The 24,965-nt window shown below is 49.2% G+C and overlaps 1 pseudogene; it reads left to right on the top strand.

The window, feature by feature from the left end:
* Positions 1-24,695, top strand: part of LOC103652277 (S-formylglutathione hydrolase-like) — a 45,804-nt pseudogene extending 21,109 nt beyond the window's left edge.
* The last annotated feature ends 270 nt before the right edge of the window (positions 24,696-24,965 follow it).

Here is a 24,965-nt window from a genome sequence, read left to right as displayed (position 1 = left end):
TTATCTCTTTTATGTGTTCCCCCGTTTCGTCGTTTTCGGTTCTCCTTTGCCTTTGTTTCCCCTGTTTTCTTTGGGGGTTGAGCTCTGAGGTTTTCATACGGGGTTTCATCTCTAGCCTACCCCAACGTGCTTGGGACAAAAGGCTTTGTTGTTGTTGTTGTTGTTGTTGAGTCTTTTGAAGAAGACTTTGATTTTGCGCACTTGTTGTGCTAGTCCGGCTGCACCCTTAGGCGACTTTTGCACGGATAGTCTTTTGAAGAAGACTTCGATTTTGCGCACTTGTTGTGCTAGTCCGCTGCACCCTTAGGCGACTTTTGCAGAGTGTCGCACGCGAGGGTAGCCAGCGCTGCCCCTCGCGGTGATTTGTATTGGTCGAATGCCGAAGACCGTCGATGCAGTCTTCTTTCGACGTAGATTTTTGCGGGGGATTTTTCGCGTGTATAGTACATGGCGCCGCCTAATTAAAAACCTCACCCCCCGGGAGGAAAAGAGTGCGGACCGGAATAAAATTGTTTTGCGAATTACAAGGGCGAGCTGGCCTTGAGGAGTCAAACAAAAAATTTGCGGAGATTATCAATGTTCCAAGAATGCTCTAAGTCTTCGCCGGAGGCGTTGTGAGCCTGTACGCACTGGGGGACGCCTTCGTCTTGACGATGGAAGGGCCCTCCCACTTGGGCTCCAACTTGCCTCGGGACTCTGTCCGTGCTGTCCGGACGAGTACGAGGTCTCCTTCGCTGAATTCCCTCGGGATGACTGTGTGGTCGCGCCATGCTTTTGTTTGAGCTTGATATTTGTTTAGAGCCTGTAGGGCGAAGACGCGGTCTCCGTCGATGAGGTCCTTCGAAGTAGGTTCGTCCACGTCGGGGACGGCTGGCGGGACTGTCCGTGGTGACCCATGTTTTATTTCTTGCGGGGTCATGTCCTCCGATCCGTATAGAAGGCGGAAAGGGGTGAACCCAGTCGCCCTGCACTTAGTCGTGTTCAGTGCCCAGACCGCTTCAGGTAACAGGTCGGCCCACTTGCCCTTTTTGTCGTTGAGGAGCATCTTCTTGACGGCTGTGAAAATTTTGCCATTTGCGCGTTCCACAACTCCGTTGGATTGTTAGTGGTACACTGAGGCGAAGGCAAGCTTGGTGCTAATGGAGAAGCAGAAATCCTTGAAGTCTTGGCTGTCAAATTGCTTGCCATTGTCAACTGTGAGTTCGGAAGGGACTCCGAAGCGGCAAACAATGTTTTGCTAGAAGAATTTCTAGGCAGTCTTCGATGTTATTGTGGATACAGCCCTCGCCTCGATCCATTTGGTAAAATACTCGACGACGACGAAAGTGAACTTGAGGTTCCCCTGGGCCGTGGGCAGGGGCCCGACAATGTCCAGGCCCCAGCGCTGAAGAGGCCACGTGTGGGCGATTAGCTTCGTGAATTGCGAAGGGCTTCCCGAGCGTGGAGAAAATTTATGGCAGGCTTCGCATGACCTTGTGACCCGATTTGCGGCGCAAATCATGGCGGTCCAGTAGAAACCTTGACGGATCACCTTTGCAGCTAGGGCCCTAGGCCCTGCGTGAGAGCCGCAAGTCCCGCTGTGGACTTCGCGCAGAATTTGGACGCCTTCGGTCTCGGTGACACATTTAAGCATGGGTTGACTGACCCCCTTCTTGTAAAGTTGGCCTTCGATCAGTGCGAAGTCCCGGCTTCGATGTTTGAGGCGCTTGGCCTCATTGATGTCGGTTGGATGATAGTACCCCTGCAGGAACAGGGTTATTGGTGCCCGCCAGTCTTCGGTCATGATGAGGTTGACTATGCGGTGGCTCTCGCTGTCATTGGTTATTTGGAGCCCCTCTGGGCTGCGGACGACTGGCGTGTCGATGACATGGTAGAATACGTCGGAGGGTAGGGCCTCGCCCCTGGCGGCTGCCTTGGCCAATGCATCGGCCTCCTCATTCTTGGCTCGGTCCACATGCTGCAACGTAAAACCTTTGAATTGTCTTTCGAGGCTGCGGATGGCCGCGAGGTACTGCATGAGTGCGGGGTCCTTCGCTGCATAGTCTTTCTCGACCTGGCCGGTGACTACCTTGGAGTCTGTTCTGATGATGCAGGTGGTGACACCGAGTGCCCTTAGCTTGCGAAGGCCGAGGATGATAGCCTCGTATTCTGCTATGTTGTTAGTGCATCTATCAGACTCCAAAGCAAAGCTGAGGCGTGCTGCGTATCTGTGCTTGACCCCGGTGGGTGAAGTAATGACCGCAGCGACGCCTGCCCCCGCATGGCACCATGCGCCGTCGCAATGGATTGTCCACACTTTTTCTGTGGACGGGTCCGGCTGTGTTATTGGCCCAGTCCAGTCGATGACGAAGTCTGCCAGGACTTGTGACTTGATGGCTGTCCTAGGTTCAAATGTGATGTGGTAGCCGGAGAGTTCGGCTGCCCATTTGGCAATCCGGACTGATGCCTCCGGATTTCTAAACAATTCGCCGAGTCCTCTATTTGAGGTGACCCGGACCTTGAATGCCTCGAAATAATGGCGCAATTTGCGCGAGGCCATAACGACTGCATAGGCGATCTTTTCCAGTTCCGTCATATTATATTTTGATGTTGTGAGCACTTCAGAGACGTAATAAACTGGACATTGCCTGATCGTGCCCTCTCTGGTCTGCTCTTGAACCAGTGCTGCGCTGACCGCATGTGGCGAAGCCGCGACATAGAGCAACAGGGGTAGCGAGGGGTCGGGGCTTGTAAGAATCGCCAATTCCGACAGGTACTGCTTCAATGAAGCGAAGGCCGCCGCCTGCTCTGGTCCCCATGCGAAGTCCTTTGCGCCGCGGAGTGTTTTGAGGAAATGGAGGCTTCGCTCTGCGGATTTGGAGATGAATCTGTTGAGGGCGGCCAATCTGCCTGTCAGTCGTTGTACGTCTCTGGCTGACTGTGGGGGCGTCATATTGATGATAGCCTGGATTTTGGTTGGATTGGCCTCAATTCCGCGGTGTGACACCAGGTAGCCCAAGATTTTCCCCTAGCGAACGCCGAAGACGCACTTTTCGGGGTTCAGGCGAAGTTGTGCGTCCCGCATGTTCGCAAACATTTCGGCGAGGTCAGCCAGGTGGTCTTCCTTGCTTCTGCTGGCGACGACGATGTCGTCCACATATGTGAATATATTTCTGCCGACTTGGCTCTCGAGCACCGTTTTGGTGAGTCGAGAGAAAGTGGACCCGGCGTTCTTAAGTCCCTCTGGCATTCTGATGAAGCAATATGTGCCGAAGGGTGTTATGAAGCTGGTGCTTGCCTTGTCCTCCTCCTTCATATATATTTGATGGTAGCCGGAGAAGCAATCAAGGAGTGACATGACTTCGCACCCGACCGCACTATCGACGATTTTGTCGATCCGAGGCAGCGGGAAGTTGTCCTTGGGGCAGGCCTTGTTAAGACTGGTGAAGTCGATGCACATCCGCCATTTGCCGCTCTTCTTCTGCACCATCACTACGTTGGCGAGCCATGTAGGGTAGGCAATTGGCTCGATAAATTTGGCCTCAAGTAGGCGATGTACCTCGGCCTTGGCGGCTTCCGTCTTCTCGTCAGACATCTTATGCAGCCGTTGTTTCTTCGGCCTCACCGAAGGGTCGATTCCTAAGCTGTGCTCGATGATGGAGCGACTGACTCCGACCAGGTCGAGGGCGGACCAGGCGAAGACGTCTTTATTCTTGGACAGACAGCAGAGGAGTCTCTCCTCGTCATGCGAAGTGAGGTCTTCGCTGATGGTAACCGTCTGCTTGGGCGTTGCCTGGTCGAGGGGAACAGTCTTGGTCCCGTCGTTGCTCTGCAGCTGTGCTTTGTCATGTTCTTTGGCGGTTGGGCTGGCAGACCCGGGGACCTCGCGCTGGGCCGTGAGGCAGTGTACGTTTCTTTTGTTGGAACTCACTAGCGCTCAAGAACAATAGACGTTGGGAGGAGGAAAACGAATGAACAGCGACTCAGAGACAAGGCAATGGCGCCCGAACGCCTGGTGCCCAAACACCAGCTTTTCTATTCCTTGCCGTGTATTTGATCAGAGCAGTACATGTATGTTTTATAGGGGCAAGAGGTGCACCCCGAGCACTAACTCCACACCTCCCCGACGCCGCCGTTTGATCTGCACAACCCGGCCACTGCGCACTACGACACGCCCAGACGCGTGATACGCGGTCAAGCCTCCAACAGAACGACTGTATGCAACTCCCATCACGCGACGTACGCGGCAAGCCGCTCCGATGGCCGCACGACTCGGACGCAGACGCACACAGCAAGCAATGTACACCACCCAACACACGCACGCACGCATGTGGCCGCGGCATACACATAGCACACGAACTTGCATGCACACACACACACACCAGCGCCATGCACACACACGGTGCCGGATTTATTTCTAACAATCTCCCCCTAAATTCGGCACTGCTTCCTGCACTCACAGGAGCGTCGCCTCCTCTTCGGCATCGGCGAATAGTGCCTCCTCTTTCTTCGGCTTGGGGCAGTCCCGTGCGAAGTGACCGCGGTTGCCGCAGTTGAAACACTTCCCGATCGACGACTTTTTCTTTTGTCGAGCCTTCCACTCGGCCTCCGTGAGAAGAAGCTGGTCGTCGCGCCGTTCGCCGCCAGCACGAGTGCGCCGCCGGGAACGCTCGTCGAACGCCTTCAGTCTGCCGAGCGCCTCCTCGAACGCCATCGTCTCGACGTCGCAGAACTGCTCGATGCCCGCGACGGCGGGGAAGAGCCGATCCGGGACGGTGTCGAGGAGCTTTTTCACCATGGCAGCGTCGTCGAGCGTCGCGCCAAGCCCGGCATAACGCGCCGCCATACCGCTGATTTTGCCGGCGTAGTCGTCCAATGCCTCCCCGTCCTCCATGTACAGCTTGTCGAACTCGCCCTTGAGCGTGGCGAGGCGCGTCGTCTTGACCCGATCCGCCCCGACGAAACGAGTCTTGAGGCTCGCCCACACCTCCGCTGCCGTTTTCTTGGTGGAGACCTGCATCAAGATGTCATCGGGCAGAGCTTGGAGAAGTTGTGCCCGCGCCGTCTTGTTCTTCACTGCGTTCACCTCGCCATCATCTGGTGGAGACACAGCCTCCCAGAGACCTTGCGCGTCGAGAATCGACTCCACCTTGATCGCCCACGCCGTGTAGCTCGCCGGCGACAGCACCGGGTATGACATGGAGACTGAACTCCCCCCGGCGCCGTGCGGAACCATCGCCATAGCTTCGGACTCGAGGTAGTAGCGCAGGATCTTGGGCATAAAATGGCTCCGATACCAAAGTCCAGGAACGAAGTCTCTTTCTATGTTACGCGCAACCTGCTGGTTGCCGTAGACTGTGATGGCGCCTTGCGGACCTGGGATCTTCATGCACATGTAAAGTCCGTGGATAGCTGCCTCAAACTTGTTGATGGAGCCCCGGCCCATTATGGCGTTGTACGGGTACACCATGTCGACGATGTCGAACGTGACTTGCTCACTTCGGGCATTGGGTGCTACACCGAAGGAGAGAGGTAACTCTATTTTGCCGACAGAAAAGGTGCCCTTGCCGCCGAAGTCGTACAGGGGGTTGTCTGAAGGCTTGAGCAGGCTGTGGCTTATGCCCATGCGATCGAAAGCATGGAGGAAAATGATATCCGCCTGGCTGCCATTGTCGACTAAGACTTTGTGCAGGTCTCAGCCTACCACGCTGCAGTTGATAACCATGGCGTCGATGTGGGGTGCGCAGCGCAGATCGACGTCTCGGGCGTCGAAGGTCAATGGCACATGGGACCACTTTGTCTGCACGACTTGACCAGTGACGGCGACGTGGTTGATGCTGCGGTAATGGTCCCTCTTCTGCCGCTTTGTGTCGAAGTCGGCGCTGGACCCCCAAGTGATCATGTGAATGACTCCGCGATACGGCTGATCGGCGAAGTCCTCTTGCTTTGGGGCTTGGGGGTGGTTGCGGTGGTGGATGTTTTGCTGTTGATGGTGTGGAGGTGGGGGTGGGGGAGGTACGATTTGTACCTCCTGGTGGTGTTGGTATGCGTGGTGCGGTGGAAGCGGAGCGGGGCCGTGGTTGTATGGCTGAGGGGGTTGCTGATATGTGTGCGCGACAACTCTAGGGTTGTCGGCTGGTTGCGCCCGTGCCATCCTATCTCTGGTGGCCTTCGTCTCTGGGCAGTCTCTTGTAGGATGCGCGCAGTCTTCGCCGTGGAACAGGCAGTAAAATCTGCGCGGCTGCTGCGCACGTCCCCGGCCCCGACCACGAGTTCCGTTTCCACGACCCTGGGGGGATACTACTGGCGGCGAGGGGCCTCACCAGCGGGGTGCTGGTTGGCGATGTTGTGCACCTGCTGCTGATTGCGGCCGTCCCGACCGGAGTCTGCTTGCGAGGGCCTCGTCCATGTGCGGCTGGACTGCGGAGGGTCTTTGGGTTTCCTCTGAGACTCGACTTTGCGCTGGTGGAGCTCTTCGGATCTAGCGTATTTTTCGAACAGCTGATACAGCTCCTGTGGGTTCCTGGGCGGATCCCTGATGCAGTGGCTGTAAAGGACGCCGGCCCGAAGGCCACTGATGGCGTAGTGGATGGCGATCTGGTCATCGACCGAAGGCAGTTGTGACTTGAGGGTCAGAAACTTGCGGTAGTACTCCCGCAGAGTCTCTCTTTCCAGCTGCTTGCAGAGTGAGAGTTCGGCCAAGGCGTCGGTGTCTGGGCGGTACCCTTGGAAGTTAAGCAAGAATTTGTCCCGGAGACTTCTCCAGGAGTCGATGGACAATGGGGGCAACCTGGTGTACCAGGTGAGGGCTGGGCCTTCGAGAGCAATGATGAATGACTTGGTCATCATGGCGTCGTCCCCTCCGGATGATGCAACGGCGACCTGATAGCTCATGATGTACTGTGCTGGGTCGGTGCTGCCGTTGTACTTGGGATAGGTCCCTGCCCTGAAGTTGGCGGGCCATGGCGTCACTTGCAGATGAGGTGCCAGGGGACTTCACTCGTCAAGGTAGTTGACGCCTTGGAATGCCGTGGCGTGAGGGATGGCGTGTCCGCGCTGAGGGATGAACAGGTCTTCGATTTGTGCGCGCTGTTGGAAGGGTGGGCCGTTTTGCAGGTCGAGTTGGCCTTCGCTCTGCATGAGCGCGATCTCTTGTTCGAGCTCCTGAGCCTTCTGCTCTTCGTCGCGTATCATCTGTCGCACCTTGGCTTGTGCAGACACACGTTGGCGCTTGGCCTCGAGGATCTCTTTTTGCTTCTGGAGGTTGCGGTTCTTGATGCGCAAGGCGCACAGCTGTAGCTGCTCTTCGGCCGAAACGCCGATGACTTCGCCGTCCTCGGTGGCGTCCGCGCCCTCTGGTGGAGCGAAGCCTGGGGGAAGTTGCGGTTGTCCTCCAGAGCTGCAGGTACGGAGACTGCCTTCGGTAGTGGGTTGTTCGTTGCGCTGCCTCTTGCTGTTTGCGTCGTCTTCGCAGGCCTCTTGGTGGGTGGTGTCGACAAGGGCCTTGCCCTTTTTCTCGGCCAGCAGTGCTGCCTTCGCAGCCTCATCAGCCTTCGAGCTAGCTCTCTTGGGTGCCATCGCGGGTGGTTTTTCCGTAGCACGGACGGTGGACGCCAAATGTTGGAACTTGCTCTCCTGGGCAAGTTGATCCAACGGGGGAGCAAAAGCAGTGTAAACAAGGTTTCAACTCGAGATGACAATAGCTCTGTTAATCTCGCCTCTCAAGGGCACTGTGCGGGGGTATTTATAGGTACCTGAGTGCCCAGCATCCTGAGTTAAGGACGCATGTGCCCTCAGGCGCCTAGGTTATCCCCGGAATATTCCCATAAAGTAGGGTTACAGACTGTAATTACAGGGAAACCTTTACAAATTAGGCCCGTAATGCGCAGCGGCCACGCAAGGCCTGTTACAATGGGCCGGATCACACGTGGGCCTCCATGTTGGACGAGGCCGCGGGATGAGACGACCTCGTTATAGGCCTTCGTCCAGCGACGCGTGGGACAAAGGGTAAGTCGGCCAGTCGTCTTGTCTTCGTTGGTGCAGCGAGGCTGGCGAAGGCATCGAGCGAAGGGTGACGTCTTCGCCTTCTCCCCAACAGTGATCTCACTTCTATTAATACACCCCAACTTTTATCATTGACAATACACTTTATGCTTATTGTTTTCTTACTGTAAAGGAGTTCCATTTTCTCATTGCTCTTTTTCTTTCGTTCATGCAGGCGGGTTAAATATTGAAGGAGAGTCAGACAGCTATGATCTCGGTGTTGGTAAGGAATGAAGGATTCTAACTAAGATAATCTTGATATAAGTTTTGCATTTTGTACAAATGTATGATTTTCTGACTTGGCAAGCTTCATTAAGGATGTGTTTGGATCAGGAGCTGGGACGAGACAATCTTAGATTATGTAGTGTTTGGATGCAAGTGCAGGGGAAAGGGTCATCCCAATAGAGGACATTCCTCACAGATTCAGAGGGACCAAGCCATCACTCCGAATCAAGCAGGTGGACTCATCCATGTTTACAGTATTACCTTCCGAGCATCATCTTAGACAGTCCGGTTATACCGCGGACCGTCCGGCGTATTTCGCTGGACCGTCCGACCAGATGCAGGCCCGCACACAAAACACTCAGGTCGCACCATACATGGCCAGACCATCAGGGTACAAACCTGAACACTTCGGCCCCATCACGGACCGTCCGGTACATCACGCCGGACCATCCGGATATGTTGCAGACCGTCCGCCATCTTACGTCGGACAGTCCGGATATGGCATGAACCGACCGACGTATTACGCTGGACCATCCGACTCCACACGAGTCCATGCGCAGACTGCCCAAGTCGCGCCATATATAGCCGATCCGTCCGGGTACAGCCCTGGACCATTCGGCCCGATCACGGATCGTCCAGTTCTTTATGACAGACAGTCTGGGTATGAGACTACCCACGTAACACCATATACGACTGGGCAATCCGGATATACCTTCGGACCATTTGGCCAGGTCGCGGACCATCCGGCTTCTTATGCCGGACCGTCCGGATATGCACACGCAGAGCCGAGAGCTACGCAATACGCACAGTTCCCACATTCATCGCAGCAACATTATGGTGCCCCACTGGCAACACATTATAATCATGCCATACCACCTCATGGACATAGGGCTGAATACTATTCGGCCACAAGAGAGCCTGAGAGGTATAGGGCAGGAGCTGGTGACATTAATAGGACACCTAGCACATACCTCAAACATCCCTGGGAGGAAAGCCGACAGAGTGATGTCAGGCAACCTGAGATTTCCACCCACAAACTCAATGGATGGTCGCCAGATATGGCGAGAGGATCAGAGACGAGGTAGCCGGGATGTTCAGGGACAAACTCGGTGTTAGTGTGTCAGGTACAGGGCAATCGTATCAGAAGCCTTATAGCCACCGATTCGACACCGTGCCATATCCACAGGGAACTAGAATACCAGACTTCTCTAAGTTTTCTGGTGAAGGTGGGAAAAGCACACATGAACATATAAGCCAATTCATAGCACACTTGGGAGAATTGGCTGATGGGGAAGCCTACCGCGTTCGTTTATTCTCGTTGTCCCTTACTGATACTGCATTTGCATGGTACGCAGCTTTGCCACCAAACTCTATTAACTCTTGGAAAGAATTAGAGCAGAAATTTCATGAACACTTCTTCTCAGGAGAACATGAGTTAGAATTGGCTGACTTAGCTTCAGTCCGACAGGGGCCTGAAGAATCGGTTAATGACTATATCCGGAGATTCCAGGACATTAGAAACCGATGATTTCAGATTCATGTCGCAGAAAAACAACTGACAGGGCTAGCTTTCAATGGGTTGCGACCCTACTTAAAAGAAAAATTAGATGGCACCCAATTCTTTTCGCTAGTGCACTTACACCAGCGGGCTATGACATGTGAAAGCCGAAGTAAGGAAACATCAAAATCGGCTAGCCATAAGATGCATCTAGTGGGATACGATAATTCGGACGATGAATCCACGGATGTATACACCGCCGAACTGGTTTGGCCAGGACAGGCTAAACCTTCAGCGTGTTCTGCTTTACAGTCGATTCGAAAGAATCAACAAGAAGAAGTTAAGTTTACCTTTAATGTTGCTAAATGCGATAAAATATTTGACGAGTTACTGAAAAACGGCAACATTAAATTAACTCATACTATTCCTCCTCCTGATGAATTAAAGAGGCGTGCTTATTGTAAGTGGCATAATTCCTTTTCTCATGCCACCAATGATTGTAATGTTTTTTGTCGACAGATAGAATCGGCCATAAATGAGGGTCGATTGGCTTTTCAGGAGATGCAAGTAGACACACAACCCTTTCCTGTTAATACAATAGAACTCACACGCAAAAAGATCTTGGTTCGGCCCGAAATGGCCGATAAAGGCAAAGGCAAGGGCATCGTCATCAGCAATCCTCGCATGTCAGATATATCACAAAAGGAGATTGCTCGAAAGGCTTCGGACGAGAAGGCTAAAAGGTCCGAAGACGCCGGGGGGCAGGCACAGTTAATGAACCAAACACATCAGCCTAGCCCCAGCATCGTAGATGGTCCGACACCTACGTGCGGACAATCCGGTGCTCAGACAAACGGTCCGGCTAACTCAGCTGGACAGTCCACCTATGACCAAAGGCGTCAACCTCTACACAAAGCAAGGAAAAAGACGCAAGGTCAAAGCACATATAATCAGCTGATTAAAGCCGATCCTACTTTTGATCAGTCAACAAAGAAACCCCGGTCACCTGCTAAAACAAAACGGTCAAACAAAAGGACCCGAAAGGCGACACAACAAGCATCGCCTATTCATTCTATGAGACCAGGGTACTTTCCACCTATTTACTCATCGTCGGTATATTATCCTGTTCAAACATGGAATGGCACGATGATGAATCCATGGTACATGTATAGTCCCTTCGCCTATCCAGACTGGGGGCACCTCCATTCAATTCCTTTTGATCCATTGATCAAATTGTCATGGCCGAGAAAGATACAATCCGAAACGGCCTTTATATTGGTGCTTTATTGAATAATCTCCATATCGAAAAGTCGGTGACCTACATCAGGTTTAGTCCGTATGCTTTTGGTTCGTCAACCTTCACCAAAAGGCAGGGGGGCATATGTTGAGCTCTAAAAAGAGCAGTGCGGACGGTCCGGCCCCGAGGCCGGACGGTCCGCGGTCTGGACAGTCCGCGGTGGTGGCGCGGACGGTCCGCGCGTGCGCAGAGTCAGTTAGGGTTCCTAGTTTCTCGCGGGATTTGTTACCTAAAACCGTGGGATTAACTCGGAAATCAGTTTGAAGCGGATCCAGACCTCCTCCTTTATATAGATGAAGGGCTACGGCCGATTGAACCCCCAACAATCGATCAAATCCAGTCTATTACTCGTTTTTACCTTATGCATTAGGAGTAGTTCTAGTCTAGTTCTAGTTTAGCCCTAGTTTAGTATTCCAATCCCCAAATTCTCCGCTTCTCTTCGACTCTACGTCGATTAGAGGAGTCTAGGTCGGCCTGCCGAGCCTAGACAACCCCTAGGATCTCTCCTCCCCGACGGGGTCCCTCCCGGGAGCGAGATCCAGGCGCCGCCGGCGATCCTCCGCCGCCCCTGCGCACGTGCGGACCGTCCGGCCCCAGGGCGCGGACCGTCCGGCCGTCAGGCAGGGAACCCGGGCTCCTGTACCAGGTCACGGACCGTCCGGCCCTGTGCCGCGGACCGTCCGTGACTGACCAGAGAGCACCTCCGCCTCACGCCAGGTCGCGGACCGTTCGGCCCTGTGCCGCGGACCGTCCGCGCCTGGCCAGAGAGCACCGCCGCTGGTTCTTTTGAGTGATTGACGCCTCCAAAAAGGTGTCAACAGATCTACATCAGCATTTTTGTCAAATCGTTGGTAACAAAAGATCATTGAATTACAAAAGTGATAGTCGCCTAGAGGGGGGGTGAATAGGGCGAAACTGAAATTTACAAATATAAACACAACTTCAAGCCGGGTTAGCGTTAGAAATATAAACGAGTCCACGAGAGAGGGCGCAAAACAAATCGCGAGCAAATAATGAAGTGTGACACACGGATTTGTTTTACCGAGGTTCGGTTCTCTCAAACCTACTCCCCGTTGAGGAGGCCACAAAGGCCGGGTCTCTTTCAACCCTTCCCTCTCTCAAACGGTCCCTCGGACCGAGTGAGCTTCTCTTCTCAAATCAAAGCCGGGAACAAAACTTCCGCGCAAGGGCCACCACACAATTGGTGCCTCTTGCCTTGATTACAATGGGGTTTTGATCACAAGAACAAGTGAGAAAGAAAAGAAGCAATCCAAGCGCAAGAGCTCAAATGAACACGGCAAATCACTCTCACTAGTCACTAGGGCTTTGTGTGGAATTGGAGAGGATTTGATCTCTTTAGTGTGTCTAGAATTGAATGCTAGAGCTCTTGTAGTAGTTGAGAAGTGGAAAACTTGGATGCAATGAATGGTGGGGTGGTTGGGGTATTTATAGCCCCAACCACCAAATGTGGCCGTTGGGAATCCTGTCTGTTCGATGGCGCACCGGACAGTCCGGTGCACACCGGACAGTCCGGTGCCCCCTGCCACGTCATCACTGCCGTTGGATTCTGACCGTTGGAGCTTCTGACTTGTGGGCCCGCCTGGGTGTCCGGTGCACACCGGACATGTACTGTTCCTTGTCCGGTGTGCCAGTATGGGCACGCCTGCCATCTGCGCGCGCAGAGCGCGCATTTATTGCGCGGCAGAGAGCCGTTGGCGCGGAGATAGCCGTTGTACCGGAGTCGCACCGGACAGTCCGGTGCACACCGGATAGTCCGGTGAATTTTAGCGGGCTATCCGTTGGCGTTTCCCGAAGCTGGCGAGTTCCTGAGGCCGACCTCCCTTGGCGCACCGGACACTGTCCGGTGTACACCGGACAGTCCGGTGAATTATAGCCGAGTCGCCCTGGAAATTCCCGAAGGTGGCGAGTTTGAGTCTGAGTCCCCTGGTGCACCGGACAGGTACTGTTCACTGTCCGGTGGCACACCGGACAGTCCGGTGCGCCAGACCAGGGGTGCCTTCGGTTGCCCCTTTGCTCCTTTATTGAATCCAAAACTTGGTCTTTTTATTGGCTGAGGGTGAACCTTTTACACCTGTATAATCTACACACTTGGGCAAACTAGTTAGTCCAATTATTTGTGTTGGGCAATTCAACCACCAAAATTATTTAGGAACTAGGTGTAAGCCTAATTCCCTTTCAATCTCCCCCTTTTTGGTGATTGATGCCAACACAAACCAAAGCAAACAGAGATGTGCATAATTGAACTAGTTTGCATAATGTAAGTGTAAAGGTTGCTTGGAATTGAGCCAATATAACTACTTACAAGATATGCATGGAATGTTTCTTTCTTATTTAGTATTTTGGACCACGTTTGCACCACATGTTTTGTTTTTGCAAATTTTTTTTTTGTAAATTCATTTCAAAGATCTTTTGCAAATAGTCAAAGGTAAATGAATAGGAGTTTGCAAAGCATTTTCAAGATTTGAAATTTTCTCCCCCTGTTTCAAATGCTTTTCCTTTGACTAAACAAAACTCCCCCTAAAGGAGATCCATCTCTTAGTGTTCAAGAAGGTTTTGATATATCATTTTTGAAATACTACTTTCTCCCCTTTTTGAACACAATAGGATATCAATTGATAAATACTTTTGAAAAGCACTAAGTTTTTGAAATTGGTGGTGGTGCGGTCCTTTTGCTTTGGGCTTATTTCTCCCCCTTTTTGGCATGAATCGCCAAAAAACGGAATCATTAGAGCCCTCGAAGTAATTTCTTCCCCTTTGGTCATAAGTAAATGAGTTAAGATTATACCAAAGACGAAATTCGGTCCTTTTGCTTTGGGCTTTTACTTTCTCCCCCAAAGACAAGGTCCTTTTCTTGGAGCGATGGCGAAGGATGAGTTACGGAGTGGAAGCCTTTGTCTTCGCCGAAGACTCCAATTCCCTTTCAATATACCTGTGACTTGGTTTGAAATAGACTTGAAAACGCATTAGTCATAGCATATAAAAGAGATATGATCAAAGGTATTCAAATGAGCTATGTGTGCAAGCTAGCAAAAGAAATTTCTAGAATCAAGAATATTGAGCTCATGCCTAAGTCTGGTAAAAGATTGTTCATCAAGTGGCTTGGTAAAGATATCGGCTAATTGATCTTTAGTATTAATGTAAGAAATCTCGATATCCCCCTTTTGTTGGTGATCCCTAAGAAAATGATACCGAATGGCTATGTGCTTAGTGCGGCTATGCTCGACGGGATCGTCGGCCATTTTGATTGCACTCTCATTATCACATAGCAAAGGGACTTTGGTTAATTTGTAACCGTAGTCCCGCAGGGTTTGCCTCATCCAAAGCAATTGCGCGCAACAATGACCTGCGGCAATGTACTCGGCTTCGGCGGTGGAAAGAGCGACCGAATTTTGCTTCTTTGAAGCCCAAGACACCAAGGATCTTCCCAAGAACTGGCAAGTCCCCGATGTGCTCTTCCTATTAATTTTACACCCCGCCCAATCGGCATCCGAATAACCAATCAAATCAAACATGGATCCCCGAGGGTACCAAAGCCCAAACTTAGGAGTATAAGCTAAATATCTCAAGATTCGTTTTACGGCCGTAAGGTGGGATTCCTTAGGGTCGGATTGAAATCTTGCACACATGCAAACGGAAAGCATAATATCCGGTCGAGATGCACATAAATAAAGCAATGAACCAATCATCGACCGGTATACCTTTTGATCCACGGACTTACCTCCCGTGTCGAGGTCGAGATGCCCATTGGTTCCCATGGGTGTTTTGATGGGCTTGGCATCCTTCATTCCAAACTTGCTTAGAATATCTTGAGTGTACTTCGTTTGGCAAAGGAAGGTGCCCTCTTGGAGTTGCTTCACTTGAAATCCTAAGAAATACTTCAACTCCCCCATCATAGACATCTCGAATTTCTTTGTCATGATCCTACTAAATTCCTCACAAGTAGATTCGTTAGTAGACCCAAATATGATATCATCAACATAAATTTGGCATACAAACAAATCATTGTCAAGAGTTTTAGTGAATAGAGTAGGATCGGCCTTGCCGACTTTGAAGCCATTAGAAATAAGGAAATCTCTTAGGCATTCATACCATGCTCTTGGGGCTTGCTTGAGCCCATAAAGCGCCTTAGAGAGCCTATAGACATGATTAGGGTACTCACTGTCTTCAAAGCCGGGAGGTTGCTCAACATAGACCTCTTCCTTGATTGGTCCGTTGAGGAAGGCACTTTTCACGTCCATTTGATAAAGCTTAAAGCCATGGTAAGTAGCATAGGCCAATAATATGCGAATTGACTCAAGCCTAGCTACGGGTGCATAGGTTTCACCGAAATCCAAACCTTCGACTTGAGAATATCCCTTGGCCACAAGTCGTGCTTTGTTCCTTGTCACCACACCATGCTCATCTTGCTTGTTGCGGAAGACCCATTTGGTTCCTACAACATTTTGGTTAGGACGTGGAACCAAGTGCCATACCTCATTCCTAGTGAAGTTGTTGAGCTCCTCTTGCATCGCCACCACCCAATCCGAATCTTGAAGTGCTTCCTCCACCCTGTGTGGCTCAATAGAGGAAACAAAAGAGTAATGCTCACAGAAATGTGCAACCCGAGATCGAGTAGTTACCCCCTTATGAATGTCGCCGAGGATGGTGTCGACGGGGTGATCTCTTTGTATTGCTTGGTGGACTCTTGGATGTGGCGGCCTTGGTTCTTCCTCATCCTCCTTTTCTTGATCAATTGCATCTCCGCCTTGATCATTGCCATCATCTTGAGGTGGCTCATCTTCTTGATTTTGCCCTTCATCAACTTGAGCTTCATCCTCATTTTGAGTTGGTGGAGATGCTTGCATGGAGGAGGACGGTTGATCTTGTGCACTTGGAGGCTCTTCGGATTCCTTAGGACACACATCCCCAATGGACATGTTCCTTAGCGCTATGCATGGAGCCTCTTCATTACCTATCTCATCAAGATCAACTTGCTCTACTTGAGAGCCGTTAGTTTCATCAAACACAACGTCACATGAGACTTCAACTAGTCCAGTGGACTTGTTAAAGACCCTATATGCCCTTGTGTTTGAGTCATAACCAAGTAAAAAGCCTTCTACAGTTTTAGGAGCAAATTTAGATTTTCTACCTCTTTTAACAAGAATAAAGCATTTGCTACCAAAAACTCTAAAATATGAAATGTTGGGCTTTTTACCGGTTAGGAGTTCATATGATGTCTTCTTGAGGATTCAGTGAAGATATAACCGGTTGATGGCGTAGCAGGCGGTGTTGACCGCTTCGGCCCAAAACCGGTCCGGTGTCTTGTACTCATCAAGCATGGTTCTTGCCATGTCCAAAAGAGTTCGATTCTTCCTCTCCACTACACCATTTTGTTGAGGCGTGTAGGGAGAGGAGAACTCATGCTTGATGCCCTCCTCCTCAAGGAAGCCTTCAATTTGTGAGTTCTTGAACTCCGTCCCGTTGTCGCTTCTTATTTTCTTGATCCTTAAGCCGAACTCATTTTGAGCCCGTCTCAAGAATCCCTTTAAGGTCTCTTGGGTTTGAGATTTTTCCTGTAAAAAGAATACCCAAGTGAAGCGAGAATAATCATCCACAATAACAAGACAATACTTACTCCCGCCGATGCTTATGTAAGCAATCGGGCCGAATAGATCCATGTGGAGTAGCTCAAGCGGCCTGTCGGTCGTCATGATGTTCTTGTGTGGATGATGGATTCCAACTTGCTTCCCCGCTTGACATGCGCTACAAATCCTGTCTTTCTCAAAATGAACATTTGTTAATCCTAAAATGTGTTCTCCCTTTAGAAGCTTGTGAAGATTCTTCATCCCAACATGGGCTAGTCGGCGGTGCCAGAGCCAACCCATGTTAGTCTTAGCAATTAAGCATGTGTCGAGTTCAGCTCTATCAAAATCTACCAAATATAGCTGACCCTCTAACACACCCTTAAATGCTATTGAATCATCACTTCTTCTAAAGACAGTGACACCTACATCAGTAAATAGACAGTTGTAGCCCATTTGACATAATTGGGAAACAGAAAGCAAGTTGTAATCTAAAGAATCTACAAGAAAAACATTGGAAATAGAATGGTCAGGAGATATAGCAATTTTACCCAATCCTTTGACCAAACCTTGATTTCCATCCCCGAATGTGATAGCTCGTTGAGGATTTTGGTTTTTCTCATATGAGGAGAACATCCTCTTCTCCCCTGTCATGTGGTTTGTGCACCCGCTGTCGAGTATCCAACTTGAGCCCCCGGATGCATAAACCTACAAAACAATTTTAGTTCTTGACTTTAGGTACCCAAATGGTTTTGGGTCCTTTGGCATTAGACACAAGAACTTTGGGTACCCAAACACAAGTCCTTGACCCCTTGTGCTTGTCCCCAACATATTTGGCAACTACTTTGCCGGATTTGTTAGTCAACACATAAGATGCATCAAAAGTTTTAAATGAAATGTTATGATCATTTGATGTACTAGGAGTTTTCTTTCTAGGCAACTTGGCACGGGTTGGTTGCCTAGAGCTAGATGTCTCACCCCTATACATAAAAGCATGGTTAGGGCCAGAGTGAGACTTCCTAGAGTGAATTCTCCTAATTTTGCTCTCAGGATAGCCGGCAGGGTACAAAATGTAACCCTCGTTATCCTGAGGCATGGGAGCCTTGCCCTTAACAAAGTTAGACAATCTCTTAGGAGGGGCACTAATTTTGACATTGTCTCCCCTTTGGAAGCCAATGCCATCCTTAATGCCCGGGCGTCTCCCATTATAAAGCATGCTACGAGCAAATTTAAATTTTTCATTTTCCAAGTTATGCTCGGCAATTTTAGCATCTAGTTTTGCTATATGATCATTTTGTTGTTTAATTAAAGCCATATGATCATGAATAGCATTAATATCAATATCTCTACATCTAGTACAAATAGATACATGCTCAATAATAGATGTAGAGGGTTTGCAAGAATTAAGTTCAACAATCTTAGCATGAAGAATATCATTTTTATCTCTAAGATCGGCGATTGTAACTTTGCAAACATCAAAATCTTTAGCCTTAGCAATCAAATTTTCATTCTCTAATCTAAGGCTAGCAAGAGAAATGTTTAATTCTTCAATCCTAGCAAGCAAATCATCATTATTATCTCTAGGATTGGGAATTGAAACATTACAAACATGAGAATCAACCTTAGCATTTAAACTAGCATTTTCATTCCTAAGGTTGTCAATAATCTCACGGCATGTGCTTAGCTCACTAGACAATTTTTCACATTTTTCTACTTCTAGAGCATAAGCCTTTTTAACCTTAACATGTTTCTTGTTTTCTTTAATTAGACAATCCTCTTGGGAGTCCAAAAGGTCATCCTTTTCATGAATAGCACTAATCAATTCATTTAGTTTTTCTTTTTGCTCCATGTTAAGATTGGCAAAGAGAATACGCAAATTATCCTCCTCATCACTAGCATTATCATCACTAGACGATTCATATTTAGTGGAGGAGTTGGATTTAACCTTCTTCTTTTTGCCGTCCTTTGCCATGAGGCACTTGTGGCCGACGTTGGGAAAGAGAAGTCCCTTGGTGACGGCGATGTTGGCGGCGTCCTCGTCGTCGGAGGAGTCGCTTGAGCTCTCGTCGGAATCCCATTCCCGACAAACATGGGCATCGCCGCCCTTCTTCTTGTAGTACCTTTTCTTCTCCTTTCTTCTCCCCTTCTTGTCGTCGCCTCGATCACTGTCACTAGATATAGGACATTTAGCAATAAAATGACCGGGCTTACCACATTTGTAGCAAACCTTCTTGGAGCGGGACTTGTAGTCTTTCCCCCTCCTTTGTTTGAGGATTTGGCGGAAGCTCTTGATGACGAGCGCCATCTCCTCATTGTCAAGCTTGGAGGCGTCTATTGGTTGTCGACTTGGTGTAGACTCCTCCTTCTTCTCCTCCGTTGCCTTGAATGCAACGGGTTGGGCTTCGGATGAGTCGCCAAGCTCGTTGATTTTCCTCGAGCCTTCTATCATGCACTCAAAACTTACAAAATGCCCGATAACTTCCTCGGGGGTCATTTTAGTATATCTAGGATTACCACGAATCAATTGAACTTGAGTGGGATTAAGAAAAATGAGAGATCTTAAGATAACATTTACCACTTCATGATCGTCCCACTTCTTGCTCCCGAGGTTGCGCACTTGGTTCACCAAAGTCTTGAGCCGGTTGTACATGTGTTGTGGCTCCTCCCCTTTGTGAAGCCGGAACCGACCGAGCTCCCCCTCGATCGTTTCCCGCTTGGTGATCTTGGTGAGCTCGTCTCCCTCGTGCGCGGTTTTGAGTACATCCCAAACCTCCTTGGCGTTCTTCAACCCTTGTACTTTGTTATATTCCTCTCTACTTAGTGAGGCGAGGAGTATTATTGTGGCTTGTGAGTTGAAGTGCTCGATTTGGGCCACCTCATCCTCATCATAGTCTTGATCCCCTACTGACGGTACCTGCGCACCAAACTCAACAACATCCCATATACCTTTGTGGAGCGAGGTTAGATGAAATCGCATTAAATCGCTCCACCTAGCATAATCTTCACCATCAAAAGTTGGTGGTTTGCCTAATGGGACGGAAAGTAAAGGTGTATGCTTTGAAATGCGAGGGTAGCATAGGGGAATCTTACTATACTTCTTGCGCTCTTGGCGCTTAGAAGTGACGGATGCCGCGTCGGAGCCGGAGGTGGAAGGTGATGAAGTGTCGGTCTCGTAGTAGACCACCTTCCTCATCCTCTTGTGCTTGTCACCGCTCCGATGCGGCTTGTGGGAAGAAGATTTTTCCTTCTTCTCTTTGTGATGAGAAGAAGATTTCTTCTCCTTCCCTTTGTTGGAGGAGATCTTCTTCTTCTCCTTCCTCTTGGTGCGGGACTCTTCCGATGAAGTGCTCCCTTGGCTTGTAGTGGGCTTTTCGCCGGTCTCCATCTCCTTCTTGGCGTGATCTCCCGACATCACTTCGAGCGGTTAGGCTCTAATGAAGCACCGGGCTCTGATACCAATTGATAGTCGCCTAGAGGGGGGGTCAATAGGGCGAAACTGAAATTTACAAATATAAACACAACTTCAAGCCGGGTTAGCGTTAGAAATATAAACGAGTCCGCGAGAGAGGGCGCAAAACAAATCACGAGCAAATAATGAAGTGTGACACACGGATTTGTTTTACCGAGGTTCGGTTCTCTCAAACCTACTCCCCGTTGAGGAGGCCACAAAGGCCGGGTCTCTTTCAACCCTTCCCTCTCTCAAACGGTCCCTCGGACCGAGTGAGCTTCTCTTCTCAAATCAAAGCCGGGAACAAAACTTCCCCGCAAGGGCCACCACACAATTGGTGCCTCTTGCCTTGATTACAATGGGGTTTTGATCACAAGAACAAGTGAGAAAGAAAAGAAGCAATCCAAGCGCAAGAGCTCAAATGAACACGGCAAATCACTCTCACTAGTCACTAGGGCTTTGTGTGGAATTGGAGAGGATTTGATCTCTTTAGTGTGTCTAGAATTGAATGCTAGAGCTCTTGTAGTAGTTGAGAAGTGGAAAACTTGGATGCAATGAATGGTGGGGTGGTTGGGGTATTTATAGCCCCAACCACCAAATGTGGCCGTTGGGAATCCTGTCTGTTCGATGGCGCACCGGACAGTCCGGTGCACACCGGACAGTCCGGTGCCCCCTGCCACGTCATCACTGCCGTTGGATTCTGACCGTTGGAGCTTCTGACTTGTGGGCCCGCCTGGGTGTCCGGTGCACACCGGACATGTACTGTTCCTTGTCCGGTGTGCCAGTATGGGCACGCCTGCCATCTGCGCGCGCAGAGCGCGCATTTATTGCGCGGCAGAGAGCCGTTGGCGCGGAGATAGCCGTTGTACCGGAGTCGCACCGGACAGTCCGGTGCACACCGGACAGTCCGGTGAATTTTAGCGGGCTATCCGTTGGCGTTTCCCGAAGCTGGCGAGTTCCTGAGGCCGACCTCCCTTGGCGCACCGGACACTGTCCGGTGTACACCGGACAGTCCGGTGAATTATAGCCGAGTCGCCCTGGAAATTCCCGAAGGTGGCGAGTTTGAGTCTGAGTCCCCTGGTGCACCGGACAGGTACTGTTCACTGTCCGGTGGCACACCGGACAGTCCGGTGCGCCAGACCAGGGGTGCCTTCGGTTGCCCCTTTGCTCCTTTATTGAATCCAAAACTTGGTCTTTTTATTGGCTGAGGGTGAACCTTTTACACCTGTATAATCTACACACTTGGGCAAACTAGTTAGTCCAATTATTTGTGTTGGGCAATTCAACCACCAAAATTATTTAGGAATTAGGTGTAAGCCTAATTACCTTTCAAAAAGGAGAATAGAAATTATGCAGAAAAAAGAAACATTTGGGTTACAGCGGACTCAACTTGGTAACGTATCGATAAAGTAACAATAGAAGCAACATTCGATTTGCAAGAATAATACGTCAACTTCCATGTCGGTGTATCTAGAGGTCCGGATAAAACACTGCTTATTTCCTGCAGCCCTGCTGGTTAATATTTTTTAGAGTTTATTGTGACCTTGTACCATAGTCATCCTGTGTTAACGTAAGTGGATTTTAGCAAATTCGAAAGGAGTGTGCAGTGTCGCTTGTTTGTAGTGCCCTATGTTTGCTCATGGTGACACAGTAGCTGTACTGTACATGATGAGATTCTTTTACATGTTTTGAGGAAGAGGGAAAATTGACACCCTTATGACTGCAAGTAGGTTATAGTAGTGCTCTAGTAGTAAGGGGAGTTCCATTGCATTCTGTAAAAACATTCCTGTTGGAACATTGCAGAAACCACTTGAAGTTTTATACTAGTAGCATGGATGATTTTATTTCTGCACTCATTCAGTTGTGCTAACATTTGTTTTTGTTACTAGGTGCCGGGTTTTATTTGAACGCCACAAATGAAAAGTGGAAAAATTGGCGCATGTATGACTATATTGTGAAGGAACTTCCAAAAGTTTTAAGCGATAACTTTGAACAGCTTAACACTTCACAGGCATCAATTTTTGGGCACTCAATGGGAGGCCATGGTGCACTGACAATTTACTTGAAAAACACCGATAAATACAAGGTACTCTTTGCATGACATTTTATTTAGCCTAGATAATCCTTTCAAGTTGACGTTCATGGCATTTTATACTGAATTTCACCGTGAAGTTTTGGTTTATCTTATATTTCAGTCAGTATCAGCATTTGCTCCAATTGCCAATCCGATAAACTGCCCCTGGGGACAGAAAGCATTCTCAAATTACCTGGGCTCTACTAAATCAGATTGGGAGGTATTCTCCTCTTTAGGACTTGTTTTGGAGCAAGCGGAATTGAGAAATCCCCTTGTTATTCAAAATTGAATAGCAAGGGGATTTGGATTTTAGCCCCTCCAATCCGCTGCCTCCCAAACAAGCCCTTAGAAACCATTTATCTCTGAGACATGTTTGATACATATAAGTGCCTGATTTGTGTAGGAATATGACAGCAACCTGCCTGATTAAAAAGAACAGCAAAGTTTCCACTCCTATCCTAATTGACCAGGTACAGTGTTGGCCATGTATTTACTCATGTCCTGTCTCTGCTATCACTTTGTAGCTAGCCCAGCTCGTTTGTTATCCTATATTTTGAAAACATGGGGAGTAACTATTAGCTGTTTGAAAATGAGGAAATATGGTTTTAAATCGACTGTAGTGGCACATGCCTGTGTGGCCAAACCACCTGCTTGCCTGTCCACACATGTTTTTTTTTTTAAAAAAATGGGTTGACTAGTCATTTAGTGCTTACATTTGATGTATCTCATTCTTGAAAATGAAATCTCACCCAGACCACCCAGCCCGTATCAGAACAAATCCAGGATCCATCTAAAAATCTACTTATCATTGTCGCTGGATTTCTTTTGAGGTACTACTACTGAATCTGACTCAAGTAGCTTTAGGCCCCGTTTCAATCTCACGGGATAAACTTTAGCTTCCTGCTAAACTTTAGCTATATGAATTGAAGTGCTAAAGTTTAGTTTCAATTACCACCATTAGCTCTCCTGTTTAGATTATAAACGACTAAAAGTAGCTAAAAAAAGCTGCTAAAGTTTATCTCGCAAGATTGAAACAGGGCCTTACTCAGATGTTTGTGTCAACATTATTGAGTTGCCATCCTGGATAATAGGTAGGTGGGAAGTTGATGGCAAATGGGGACCTCAGAACGTTTTTTCAATTGGGCTGTTCGCGTTTTCTTTGTTACGCTGTTGCACGTGATTGAGTACAGCCATTTTGATGATCTTGTACACTGGGTTGGATTAGCTCATCAAACGATGAGACCTCTACTTATTCACCTAGCATCTGTTGGACTCCACACAAGAACAGTTATTAACAGTAGCATGGACCCCTACCGCCTGAATGGATTGATTCAATTTAAAATGTCATGTTTTGATTGAACCGGTTAGTGGTCTAGTCGTCTAGCAGGCTCCTAAAGAGTAGAGTAGGGTCAAGCTTATCAACTGTTTCCGATAGATTTTAGAGCTCATAACTATCATACATCACTCACAGCGTGACGCTGTTTGGAGAAAACTAAATGTCTGATGAGTCCTGAGGCTGCTACTATCTAGTTTTTTTTTTCTGTCTGTCTCAGAGTAGAAGTAAAAAAGGATTATTGCTGTGGGAGTTCTTATCTTACCCGATGTTGCCCTTATTGACAACTTTGTTTTGTTTAGGGGCAGTCTGACAAGTTCCTGGCTGAGCAGCAGTTGCTACCTCGCAACTTTGAGGAGGCGTGCAAGTCTGTAGGGGCTACTCTGACGTTGCGCATGCAGCCTGGATACGACCGATCACATTGCGCACCATTATCAGTTTCTCAAGAGCCCCTGACTGCGGAACTCTCCTTCTGTGAAATGTGTCGCGTGAGGAAGACAAGGAGAGGCAGAGCTCCGTGGTTTCGGAGGCGTCTGTTTGCTCAACCCATCCCGACAGTCTTCTCTTGCCTGCCAGCTTGAGGTGAACAATACACCATTGGTTGCTGCTGGTCCGGTCACAGGCAGCTTTGGCTATGTCACATTTGCAACATGATGCGATGCAAACGATGCTGTTATCTTATGTGCCGAGCTGGAGGGGCGGACCATGAGGACGACGCGTCGACGCCAGGCCAGAGTAGCCTTCCTGTCCTGTAGTCACTGTTCTAGGGCGGGGGAGGCCTAGGGAGGGGACAGTATTTGGCATGGAGCAATGAATGAAGCTGGTGCCTTGGCACCGACACGTATCTGCATCATCACGGTAGATACGGATGGCGATGATCTCTCGATCCAGGATTTCAGACATGGTCCCGTCGTACCGTCCACTGAAGCGTTCAAGATGTCCTGCGATCTGACCAGGAAAAACCAAATTGCCATCTGCCTTACCTGCCAGTCGTTCTGGTGCTTCTGTGCTGCCCTCGACGAATGGCAGTAGGTTTTTTGGGCTGGCCTTCTTGAGTCACACTATCTGTTCTGCTGGGCCTGAAACGCAGCCACGACGAGACGAGACGATGGGCACTGTACCTGTACCTACAGCATCTTCAGCCGAATACGGAAGATTGCGTCCAACCACCGGGACCAAGCTAAAGCTGCCCGACTCGCCGCTGGATATATTTTGATGTTAGTTTACAACATTTGGCTTTTTCAATACGGTAGATCAATATATGATCTTGTTCTTGACCTGATTTGATTAATGTGATTATAGCAAAAATGAGCTTCTATATGGTGATCACTCAACAAGTACGAGGAAAAATGTAGTGTAAGGCTAATGGTTAAGGTTGAACATTGATTTTTTTAAGTTGGTCAAAATTTTAGTATATACCAACTCAATTAAACAAAAGATCACAATTAATAATAAACCCAACAAATGCAAATGACAGGTTAAGTTT

This window comes from Zea mays, chromosome 3 (genome assembly GCF_902167145.1).
Source record: "Zea mays cultivar B73 chromosome 3, Zm-B73-REFERENCE-NAM-5.0, whole genome shotgun sequence".
Taxonomy (NCBI): domain Eukaryota; kingdom Viridiplantae; phylum Streptophyta; class Magnoliopsida; order Poales; family Poaceae; genus Zea; species Zea mays.
The sequence above is the reverse complement of the archived record's forward strand: the minus strand, read 5'-3'. Positions and strand labels throughout refer to the sequence as shown.